Source organism: Pleurodeles waltl, chromosome 2_2 (genome assembly GCF_031143425.1).
Source record: "Pleurodeles waltl isolate 20211129_DDA chromosome 2_2, aPleWal1.hap1.20221129, whole genome shotgun sequence".
Lineage (NCBI taxonomy): Eukaryota > Metazoa > Chordata > Amphibia > Caudata > Salamandridae > Pleurodeles > Pleurodeles waltl.
In genome coordinates, this window is record NC_090439.1 from 672,200,204 (window position 1) to 672,213,340 (window position 13,137).

A 13,137-nucleotide genomic window follows, 5' to 3' on the forward strand; every position below is an offset into this window, starting at 1 on the left:
ATTCTAGATTCTCACCAGTTCAACAAGTTAACTAAATCATATTCTGTGTCCAAATTATTCAACATACCACCCTGCCGTGAATATCAAAGATGGACCTAATCAGTAAGTGGAGACAAAATGTCAAAAACCACACTAATTTGGCAATCCATGCAACAGTGCAAATTAAAGTTCCCAACAACATAACCAGTGTGAAATTGGACAAATCAAGGAAAAAAATGGTCTCAAAACTTCTAAGCCCCTTGATCCTCTCTGGTTGATAGAGTTGTAAATCTTCACAATGAACATCCTGTGCATATTTAGTTATTGAGCAAATTAGAAGTAACCATGCCCACTTTGCAATTCAAACCCAAATTAATAAGTGTGACTAGACCCCCGGGTCTACCATGGATGAAGGCAGTAGCTGTGGCTGAGAATGTACTATAACCAATCTGATGCAAATCCCCTGAGCATCCCAGGTCTCTTGAAGACAGATAATATCATAGATACACAGCATTTTAATCCATCTCTCTTCAAAGAATTTACCACAAATCCCAGCTAAATTCCAGCTTAACACCTCAATATTCCTAGAAGATCTAGACATTTTTGCTACTACCAGATTGCATGCCCTGGGGTGGAGCCAGTCAGTACAGGTCATTTAATTGGGTCAAAGTCTCAAATCAATTGGGGAGCTGCAAACTAGCACTCTTGTCCCAATTAAATAGACTAGCAGAGCCACCATGCTTATAAGGGAGTGCCCCGCCGTGTGACCTAGCTATAAGAGGCAAATTAATAAAACCTCAAGGGAACACTGAAATTCTGCTACTAGATAATACAGTGTTTCTGAGGTGAAAAAGTATATGTCCACCCCGTGTAACATTACAAAAGTTTATAATAATATAGTGCATTCACCAGAGCATGTTTTGTTGGTGTTCCCTATCCAGCCCACACTATGGACCATAACGATCTTGCCATATAAAAGTCATTCATAGCTATCCCTTTTAGGTAGTGAATGAGTGACTTAATTTTTAAGCTGTTGGAAGTTTTTAGTTTCCTTCCCCCTAAAAGGGGAAACATTAGTCATTACTAGTGTATAGGGTTGGAGGCCAGGGAAGGCTGGATAACTACCTCACATGGTTTCTCCTCTGGGACTACATTCATAGGGAGAAGATGAGAGTAAGAGTCCTTTGAGTGACCAGGAACAATGAACCCAATGCTGTTGGGAGGTGGATTACTACTGCAATCATACAGAAGGCTCACCTGGGGGGCTATCCATCTATCATGGTGTGAAAGAGCATTTGGGGATAGATTCTCTGAAGTGCAACCAGAGGGCCCAAGCCCTTAAGAGTCACAGTAAAACCAGATGAATGGAGCCACCTAGACTGACCTTGATGGGGGATCTTGGCAACTACATGGGTAATATTAGACAATAGAGCTGTCTTGCTCAAAATACTGTCAACTTTCTCCACATGTAAATAAATAAGACTCACAGTCACCCCCAATTTCCCCACCATCTCCTCCAGGTTGGCTCATGGAAGGCTAAATGCATCCAGAACAGCTGATATTGTCATGTCCAATTTGTGAAAGAGATCTTGATGATTACAATGTTCCAAAGATGGAGCGGGGACTTGAGCCAATGTCCCCTTCTTTTCCCCTTTCCAGATTTCTTTCCCAGATTAGACACACTGAGTAGAACACAGTTTTGGATTTTTGCCCTGGCACCTTCTCTGCAGGTTCTGTACGAGTTAGGAATAATCAGATACTGAGAATCCCTGGGGTGCGCAACCATACTTATGAGGCTTGATGCCAAACTGGTGTTCGGAGAAACCTCAATAGGCATCATTGTAGGCAGAGACTCTGCGTGATCACTTAAGGAAGAGACCTTGTGACAGTGTAGGGCCAGCTAGTCTTCCACATTAGTAATCTCCTCCCATACAAGCAGGACGTATTAATAAAGGACAATATAGATTTATTTGTCATGGGTCTTTTATCGACTGCATTGAAAGACTACACTTTCCTCTTCCCCATGTTGAGGGTGCCTCCAGAAGTAGTTGAAATTTTTTCACCCAAGATTCACAGGGCCCAAACAAATCGAAAAGGAAAGTTAACTTTAACAGCAACAAAATGGCCTGAACAGTGACTCACAGGCATACCGAAATAAATCAGAACACATGACAGGGGGTGGCCCAGCTCAGCCTCTTTTGGGCTCTGATGGGAGCAGATGGGACCACTCTTAGCCCAGTTTTCGCTCAGGCACACACCCGGGCACAGATCGGCATGTGTCCCATTGGCAAAAGGAACATACCCTACTCATTGGGAATCACCAAACGCTTTCATAGCATGATATGAGGCTCCTCCTCCAGGACATAGGGCCACTGGGGGACAAAGTCCCATCTCAACAAATGCAGCAAGGTCCGCAGCTATGTGGGCAAAAGGAATGTGTCCGACTTAGGGCCTGATTACAAGGCTGGCGGTCCAAAGTCCACCAGCCTTGCGGTGACGGTCAGACTGCTGTAACTGTGGCTGTCCAACTGTCACATTACAACCCTGGTGGACGTACCCACCCGGGGACCACTGTCCCCGCCGAGAACATTGTTCCCAATGGATCTGTGGAGTTGTAACCAGCCAGGGCGGCGATGAACTCAGGGCTGCCTGGCTGATTACAACCCGACTTTCTGCCAACCTTTTCATGGTGTTCACCCTGTCATGAGAAGGTTGGTGGAAAGCCTGTGCCAGCAGCCACAGGGGGGCCTATAGTATGGGCAGTGCAGGGGTCCCCTATCCAGCACCATCGGAATGTGCAGTGTCATCTTGGTGGACAGTGCATATTCCGATGGGTGCTGCAGTGCTACATTATTGGTCCCTGCTCCCTTAGAGCCCAGACCAATATCGTAGCACTGTTCCTGCCAGTAAACCCAGCAGGGACATTGGGGTTTCTGTACTTCACGAGTAATTAAATGGTAAGACTTTTGTTTTTCATTTTTATGAACACAATCATTGTTTTGGGGAGTAGTTTGAATTCCAATCATTATTAGGTAGATACATTTTAAAAGCGATTGGGTAGGTAAACTATTTCATGGCAGTGGGAGAAATGGGAAATTGTGTATCATAGCCATATTTAATTATAATCTGACTTGCTGACCTTCAAAAACACAGAATGATGCTAAAGGAAGAATTATTAATATACATTTACATATCGGAGACAGAAAGTTAATTCATACGTCTAATTAAGCTTCAATGATTTTAGTTCTGCTATTTTTCCATGTTTAATAGACTGTACTGTAGCTTTCTTGAAATCCTCTGCCCATTTGGTGTGATTAGAATTTAACTTTTAAACTTTTACTTGGTTTATGTGGTGTGAACTAATTGCAGTGACTGAGAGCTAATGAAGGATGTACATACCAAAGATGGGTTCATATATCAATGGAGAATTGTAAATATTTCCATTTTACATATAAATAATAGACTGTTATGTTATGTGCATGGAGCTCTTATTAAAATGATGACCAGTTAACTTCTTTGGTTTTCAGGTGGGATATCTTGTCTACAGGAAATTCATTTATTAAAAATACATTGCTGTGGCCAGCAAAGGAAAATAGGTGATTGAAAACTCTAAATCAAGATGAATTAGAAAAAAATAAGGGATGTTAAAGACAATATCCTCTCACTCACACACATACAAATCTGGGTCAACTACTCAAACCAAATTATGAGCTCGGTAATGTGTGTCACAAACATGCTGAAATGTCACTTTTTTTTAAAAACAGGGACAACCTGACCATTTCAGGTATGAACCAGGTGGGGTGTTTGATGGGCCTCTTGCCGTTGGGCTGTTTGTTGGGGGTTATGCTGTCTGTGCTGCAGTCTGAGAAATTCTGGGTGCCTTGGTTCATGTTGTCTGTGATGTGGAGGGTTGTGGAGCTGTGGGTGGTCATCCATTGGGATTGCATGGGCCGCCCGGCGGAAACCTGGTTGGAGCCGGCGGTGTTGCAGCCATGCGATGGGTGCAGTTGCACCCGTCGCGCTTTTCACTGTCTGCTATGCCCCGCAACTCCCCATACTGCCAGCCTTTTCCTGGCGGTTCAAACCGCCAGGAAAAGGCTGGCGGTCGGGGACTCGTAATCCCCTGGGCAAGCAGCGCTGCCCAGGAGGATTAGCACCACCGGGGCAAATGTGGTGGAATAATTCCCTGGATTGCACCGCCAGCCTGTTGGCGGTGCAGTCGCCACAACAGTCCATTTGGTCTTTGATGAGGGCCTTAGTGTCAACTGCACTTCATGAGGGTGAGTGGTGTGCTGGTGGGCTGCGGTGCATCTGCGATGGTGAAATGGATGATGCTGTGGTCTGACCAAGTGACTTCGGAGATGTGGCTGAATCTAATTCTGTCACTCATGGTGAATATGGGGTTGGGAGTGTGTCTGGCGTTCTGTGTGTGGCTGGTAACGATTTGTGTCAGGCCAAGGTTTTCTGTGTTCTTCAGGAGGTTGGTAGAGTTAGTATTGTTTGGTTGTTGAGGTGGAAGAAGTATTGATTCAACTCGTTAGCAAGGAGGGCAATGATCTCCATGATGGTGTTGCAGGGACCTGGTGATCTATAGGTGAGAGTACCTCTGATGGTAGTGATGGCGTTCATGCGCATTTGAAAGTTGAGATGTTCCATGATGAACTTCAAGTTGTCCTCCATAGTGGTGAGTCTGAAGGAGTCTTTGTTGATGACTGCTATCCCTCCTCCTGGTTTGAGTGGGCAGTCTTTCTGGATAATTTAGTAGCCGTTGGGAGTTGTGGTAGCCATGTCAGGGGCTGCGGCTTGCTTGAGCCAAGTTTTGGTGATGAAGACTGCGTCCGGGATGGTGGTGGTGATGCTATCCCAGATTTCGAAGGTGTGCTTGCTGAGGGATCTGACATTGATTAGCATGCAGTTGAGCTGATTCTGGGGTTCGGTGGTGGGATGGGTTGTTGGTGTGGGTGTGGCGGTGTGGCAGTGGAAGCTGCAGAGCCAGCAAGTGAATGGACCTTCCGTGTTCATTGGTGTTTGGGAGCAGCATTCGCTGCAGGGTCCTCTGAGGTTTAGGGATCTGGGTGTGGTGCCAGAGTAGTTGAGCCACTGACAAGGTCTAGGGGTCCTGTCACTGGAACAGAAGGGCGTGCCTTTGGTGTACCAGCAGTGCAGCTGTGCTGCCCTCTCCATTAAATAAGGAAAGGAGGAGGGATGGGCAGGAAGGTGGGCAGGGCTTGGTATGAGGGCAGGAAGGCCTAGTGTGTCCAGGAGATGCTGTCAGCTCCGGTGGAACCAAAATGGCCTTGGGTGTCCTGGTGATCCCATGAACTACTTACATATATCTATATAGAAACTGACCAAGACACTATTTTAGTATCTAATCTTGTATGAATTTAAAGGATCCTTTTCATTTGGATAGAAATGTGAGACTATGGGCCTGATTTAGATCTTGGCATTGTTACCACCAAGCCGCATCGGCGTAAGTCCCGAAAAGACCGTCAAATTAGGGGTGTTCCACCCACCATATCTAGATGTAACAGTAAGGCGGCAGTCTACTAGTGGTGGTTTGCTGATGGCAGAATATCGCAGAGGGATTCAATGGACTTCATACAATGGCTATTGAAGTGAGGAAAGTGACACACACACTCACTGTCCCTTAGCCATAGTTGCACCCCACACTACACACTACACAACACACCACATAAACACAATTACCCATTGCCAGTCCGACACACAACCCATGCATACCGAAAACACACTTGACGCACATCCATGACACAATATACACACACCATTGACACTGCACCAACACACCACACAACGACAACAAACAATACAACTACACACTCATCTACAACATGACAGGTATAGGTCCCTGGCAATGTACCCACATCGCCACAGTTGATAGGTGTGAATGTACCATCAATGTGGTGCCAGCATTCATTTGGCAATGAATACTGGCACCACAATGACAGTTGTGTATGTCCGCAATATTTGTCTGACCCACTTGTGTCCTTAGCATATGCATGTCACAGTGATTAAAATAATTACTGTGACATGTCTATGTCCCCAGTGGTCCCCATCTCCCGCTCAGTGCCCACCTAATGTACCCTGGCAATGGAACATCCCTGTCACCAGGGGTTGTTGTATTATTTCCACGAGTCAGTGGCAGCAGTGATTGCAAGGGATGTACAGTCATGTTCAGTAAAAGAAGGGGGAAGTGATAAAAAGGTGAGTTTTCACCCCTTTTACACCAATCAGCCAACTAAGTAGTGGAGGTCAAACCTCCACTTTTTCCTTTGCAGTAAGGCACATCTAAATCTGCACGGTGGGAAAGCTGGCTGAGTTCCCACCAGCATTTCCTTTTCCATTTCCTGCCATCTTCGTGGGCATTGTTTCTTGGTGGTGACGGCCGTTCGAATGTGGTCTTTTATCTTTGGGACTCCCAACATCTAAATACGGCGGGTGGGTTTACAGTCGAAAAGTCAACACGGAACTCTTACCGCCAACATCTAAACCAGGCCCTTAATTTTTGCACATTATTTGAGTGACTGATGAAGTGATAGAGTATTATCATATAGATACATAATAAGTTATGATATATCTATAAGAACATTAAGTCAAGTGTGAGTCAAAATAGCCCAGAAACTGGATCTTTACTAGTTTATTCTGATTAAGTGTTATAGCTCAATTCCCATACCTCAACTGTCCTCCATTTTCCCGTGGCACCTCACCTTTGTGCTCCATCAGCATCATTATTAGACCTGACATCCGTGGCATAGTATATCCATAAACATATTACCTTCATTCTATTACTTTGCTGAACTTATTTTTGTTGGCATTAGGATTCTGTGTACTTTAGTCCCGCTAACCAGTGCTAAGGGTCTTGTGGTCTCTTTTTAAAACATGTTAAAATTGGCCTACATCTAATTAGCACATTTAGCACATTTATTTTGGTATTAAGTCCCTAGTAAATGGTATGACGAGTACCCAGGCCTGTAACTAAACGCTTCTAGGAAGCCTGCAGCATTCATTGAGCCACCCACTATGGAATATGTTAAAACAAGTCTCATGCCTATCACTGCAGTCTGTAGTGCAGGTTTACACTGCCATTTCAACCTACCAAACAAAAAACATTTTGCTTAAACCTTTCTTTTCAATACTTTTAAATCACTACTAAGGTAGACTCTAGCCACCTGATGGCAGTGTGCATGGTATTTACAAAGTAGGACCCACAGATTTAAATTTTGCATGTCTTAACAGAGTAAAACTCCTAAAGTCATTTTTCGTGTTGTAAGGCTATATCTCCCATAGACACTGGGTTGCCTTATTACACCTAATAAATGCTAACTTCAGAATGGGAATTGATAGAGAAATTATGTTTACACTCAAAATGAATTATAATATAAAATTCTCCTTAGGAGTAAAGTAGGATTTTAAGTTACAATTTTGAAAATGTAACTTTTAGAAAGTTGGCATTATTCTTCCCCAACCAACTGTGCTCTTCTGCCAGTATCCTGGGTCACATGACTGTGAATGACTCTGCTATTATGGGCTGTGTATTTCTTCTAGACATGGGAACAAAGAAGTCCTAGGTGTGAATGGAGGGGGGCTTCCTGACAGGGTGGCTGGGGAGGAGCAATACCCGCCCTTGATTTATATCACAAAGATGTTTGAAAGCATTGTGTTTTGTGTTTTTTTCTGCTATCGTCACCTGTAAAGTTAAAAATGCCTGTCTCCGGTTCTCCTGGATGCTTGTAGTTCTTTTGCATTTTATTTAATAAAATATACTCCATTTTAACCACTGGTTTAGGATTTTTTTGTATTGTATTTTTATCTTATTACTCTTTGAGGTCTGCATAAATACTTTACACATTGCCTCTAAGGTATGCCTGACTGCTTTTGTGCCAAGCTACTAGAGGGTTCAACACAGGATTATATAGTTACTTTTGTGGCTCACCCTGACAATGATTGTGTTGATTATTTGAGTGGGACATCCACCCCATAAGCTAATAACCCCATTTTTGAAAAACACACTATAGATGCTTTACCAGATAAAAAAACACATCCTGTGGTTTACTCCTCACACGTAGTAAGTAAAACAAACTCACGGATACTTTTGTTGCATGCACAAGCTCAGTCCTTGAAAACTGTGTACAGATGTGAGGTTAGAAGACAGAAATTGCTCATTGGGAATGAGGTAACTATATCTGTTTGTGCCCTGTGAACTGTACATCATAGCCCATGTATTCCCATCATTAGCGGGAACCATGCAGAGGTCACCTCAGTTCCTACTTTATCGTCCCTTGGCTCTGAACTTCGATGTGTGTGTTTAAAGATGACTGTCAAATTGCTGAACAATATCCCTTTTTGCCAGGTTCGCACAAGCCTTAAGTATTAACCCACCCTGAAGTTGTCTCCTGTCACCCCATCTTTTCAGAATGGCTGAGTTTTCAGTTTGTCCATCGTAGTGCAGTCAAAGAAAATATAGCAGACAGATATGAATGTGAGAATTCAGTCTGAAAGTGAGAGACAGCTAGAATAGGAAACTGAAAGAGAGACAGAAAGGTGATCACAGTGGATGAGGGAAAACCAATCAAATAAAAACCAAATGTGTGCTCAGACTCTCAGTGACAACCAAAACGAAATTGTGAAAATGCCTCCACCTGGAAAGGGAGAACTTTATAATCAAATAGTGTAAAACACAGGAGTTTGGCTCTGAAAAATAAAAATAAATGATTGGTGACATTCAAAAGAGATTTCACTCTATTCCCTGGAATCAATGTTGTTTTACTAACCTACCTCTAGAATGGAAGATGGGAAAGAGAGAGAGAAAGAGAGAGAGAGAGCGAGCTTAATGGGGTTGGTGAGGCACAGGTATACATGACATGCCTGATAGGGGCCAAGAGAAAAAAGGCTGATAAATCTTACACTATAAAATAGTTTATGTGTAGCTGTGGTATTGGAGCTTGACAAAAATAATACAAATAAAAAAACTCACTGCAAATGACTCCCTTTGATTATTTTCCATTGAATTGTTGTCTCACTCCAAAAGAAACTTTATCATACTGCCAAGTACCCCTTTGTCATAGTGACAGAAATATGGTGGGTCTCCAGGATGTCCCTTCCATCATGGCCAACTTCCTTAGTCAGCCAAGTGGCAACATGTCAAGAGATCATTGTCCCTCAGGACTTACTGTACCTCCTATTTCCAGGGTGAACCTGCATATAAATGGATTCCAGAGCTCAAAAGTAGTGATTGTGGGGTTTGACTGTTGGAGCCAATCAGCAGACTTAACTGTTAATAGGTCAGTATGATTCTTCTAGTTACATTTCTTTGTTTGCTGGAATTCATTCATTTACCTTGAATGTGCATTTCTGAGTTTGGGGTGCCAAGAAATCCGGGTTTTGCTTAGTTTAGAAAAGAATCCCCTTAAGCTTTTTACCATATATGTTTTAACCATTATTAGGCATTGGAATGTAGAGAGCTCCATTGAAGGCAATTAGCATCAGTGGCCTTTATGAACCTGTGAAATAATCTCACCATTACGATGCCCTAATCCAAAGATTCTATGGCCCTCATTGTGACCCTGACAGTTGGCGGTAATATGGTGGAAAATATTGCCAACAGACTGGCAGTACTTTCCACCATATTATGACATTGGCGGTTTGGCTGCTGGCAAACTCCCAATGTACCACACCGACCGCAATGGGGGTAACAGCCGGCGGGCTGGAGATATTAATCTCCAGCCCGGCGGCCATCACCGTACCGCCTGCGGGATAGTGACCCCGCCTATCGCCATGGTTTCCGCTTACCACCACGAAAACCATGGCGGTACGCACTATCAGTGACAGGGAATCCTTTCCCTGTCACTGATAGAGGTCTTCCTCACCCCGATCCCCCTCTCCAGATACCCCCCCTTCCTCTCCAAACCCCCCCACATTCACACCCCCTTCACACACACACACACACACATACACACACCCATTCCCACATGCATCCACGCATGCATTCATCCATTCACACACACATCCGCACACACTTTCATACATACACCCATTCACAGAACACAACACACACGCACACACACATCCATACATGCACGCACATTCAACATGGAACACACACCCGCATACACACACACACAAACATTTACACCCTCCACCACACACACACACAACAACCCCACCCCTGCCCCTTTTGAAGCATCCTGTGTTCAGGTGGGCCTCTGGCAGGAGGCGGGACAGAGCGCTGCTGCCAGCAGCAGCCTCCGCCAGCAGAACACCACAGGCCGTATCATCTGTCATGATACGGCTGGTGGCAGTCTACTGGCGTGGTGCTGCTGCTGGCAGCAGCGCCACCTTACCGCCGTCCACCTGAATGGCCACAGCCGGATTTCCGCCATTCTTCTGACAGGAATCCGGCTGTGGTCATAATACAGAGGATGGCTGGTAGCCGCGGCGACGGTCTTTTGGCGGCCGTAGCCACGGCGGTATGTGATTTTTACCACCAATGCCACAATGAGGGCCTAAATCTCTGTTTCACCTGCCTCAGGTATGACTTCAGAAGATTGGGCCTTTCAACAGCTAAACCCACACTGCTAGTATGATTCAAACCATCAACAGGAACTCTTGAAATACACAATCTCCTTTCCCTCCCTAGAATCTCATCATGGAGTCTGTCTGTAGAAAATCCTACCCAGATTGTTATACTAATCTTCAAAAAGTTTATGACTGTCAGTACATGGGGTGGTTACGATTCAACCAATAGTTTAATTGATAACCTAAAATGCGGCGATGTCACATTAACAAGGACATTTTCATAACAGTAACTTTTCCTCTTCCGTCTCATCTGTAGCTCCATTGTTCCATCCCATCTAAACTTCTCTTCTCAGGAAGAAACTTCTTACAAAGTGACTCTTACTGCCATCCTCGAGGAAGAAACCATGTATTACTTACAATTTCAGACAATAGAACATTCAACTTATGTAAGAACTTGGTCAAACATGACCTTGTAAAACATAACACAGCAACCCACTAGGGGTAGCTGTGTACACATCTATTAAACCATCTAACACACCTTTATAAGCATCGAACTATGGAAAACAACCACAACCTTTTATTAGAATTTTGGTCAGCTAAGAACAGAAATTAACTATGGGAACCATTTTCAAAAAGATACCCGTTTTTGGATGTTAATTTACTATATAATTAATATATTAAAATTATCATTAAAACCTATTAGAAAATTAACACTTGCACAGAATATCCTTTTTCTTTCTTTATTTAGATTATATTGTTTTTGTTACTTTTAGAATGTTTTGACTTCCATTTTGTTATGAAGTGCTGTTTGAATATAATTGATATGGGCTGTATGTGTAGTACTGAATATCCTACTTATACTATGAGGTAATTTTATTTCTATTTTATGTTTTATTTACTTTCAAAATTGCAAGTTTAAATTTAGTTTGGAGTGTGAGTTGTGGGATATTTTGTATTGGGTATTGTATATCGGGAAAATGGCATTGTGGTTTTAATCTTGCTTTTTTATGTTTTGGTTAGAGAATGGGAATTGTTCATAAATAGTCCATAGCCTTTACATTTCAAATATTTACATCATTTTAAAAAGCACTGAGTACATTTGTGTGCTTTCGTTTGATACTGAAAGTGATTGTGGTGTAGTTCCTGAAAACATAGACTTTTCCCAAGTATTTCCAAGTAGACTGGGATGAAGTTTTGTGATTGTACATATGAATACATTGTGCCAGCTTTAAGTGGAATTTATTACCTCTTCATTTACTGTGCTATGATAGCTGTTCTATTTGGATATTTTTAACCTTGTTGCTTTCCTAGGCATTTGGAGGCCCACAAGGAGTGCAGTTGAAAGATAGAAGTCTTTTTGGTCCTGAGATTTCAGGGAACAGGAGGCAAGCTCTATCCAAGCTCTTGGAGAGCACTTCTGCAGCAAGGCAAGAGTTCAGCAAGGCAGCAGGCCAACAGCAAGGCAGCAGTCCTTTGTAGAAAGCAGTTAGGTGAGTCCTTTGAGCAGCCAGGCAGTTCTTCTTGGCAGGATGCAGGTTCTGGTTCAGGTTTCTTCTCCAGCAAGTGTCTGAGGTGGTAGGACAGAGGCCCTGTTTGATACCCAAATGTGCCTTTGAAGTGGGGGAGACTTCAAAGAGTGGCTTAGAAGTGATTTATATAATCTGCTGCACATATGATCATACACAAAGACCGAAAAAAAGGGCTTGCCTAATACAGCCACGGTCGCTGTGCTATAAACACTCAGAACCAAAATTAAGTGGGAAACAGTGGGGAAAGATTGAGATATTTTCATCTACAATGACACAATGAATTCTCATTGGATATGTGTTCATTTAATCACACCAAATCATGTTTGTGAATATATCATGTAATGCTTTCATTATTGTAAACACTGTCAACATAAAATCAACTCCCTGACAACACTGCCCTATCAAATTAATAAAGACTTGAAATAAAACGAATTAATCAATAGGTCTGTTGTTTCCTTGTGGCTTCCTCTTTTTTCAACGAGAGGGTGATTGAAAAGGCAAATATTTCTTTCCTTATGGGACTCCTTCAAAAGACTGTCTTTTGAAGGAGTCCCATAAGGAAGAAACCTTTTTAGATTAGTTTAGCTGTACTGGGAGGCCTTGGGTCCTGCATCCTCACTCGGAATTTATGGACTACCTTCAGGTGAACTGGACATTATAAATGCTTTTTCTGATTAAAGCACTGCACTAGGTTATATCAGAAAAGTGTTTATCAAAGATGCTCCATAATCAAAGCTATTTGAACAAGTTAATTCTTAGTGACTATCCTCGATTAGAAAGTAAATAGCAATGAATTGGACATAAACTACGTGTTGGTTTTCACACGTGTAGTTGTAGTTGGGCCGCACTTTATTTGTGCAACTGTTTACTGTCGGGCATTTTTCAGAAGAAATGGTTTGCAACCAGGAATCTTGGACCCATTAAATCCCTAACAAGCTTCATTTTCTTACCTTTCTTGTTTCTTGAGTGAGCCTTCTGCACTTGACAGATGGGATCAGTCGTTTAACTCTTAATGACATGAACAGTTTGCCTTCTCTGTTACATTATGAAATCCTAAGTTTTAAATTCTTTAGCAATACTTAAAGTCAAATAT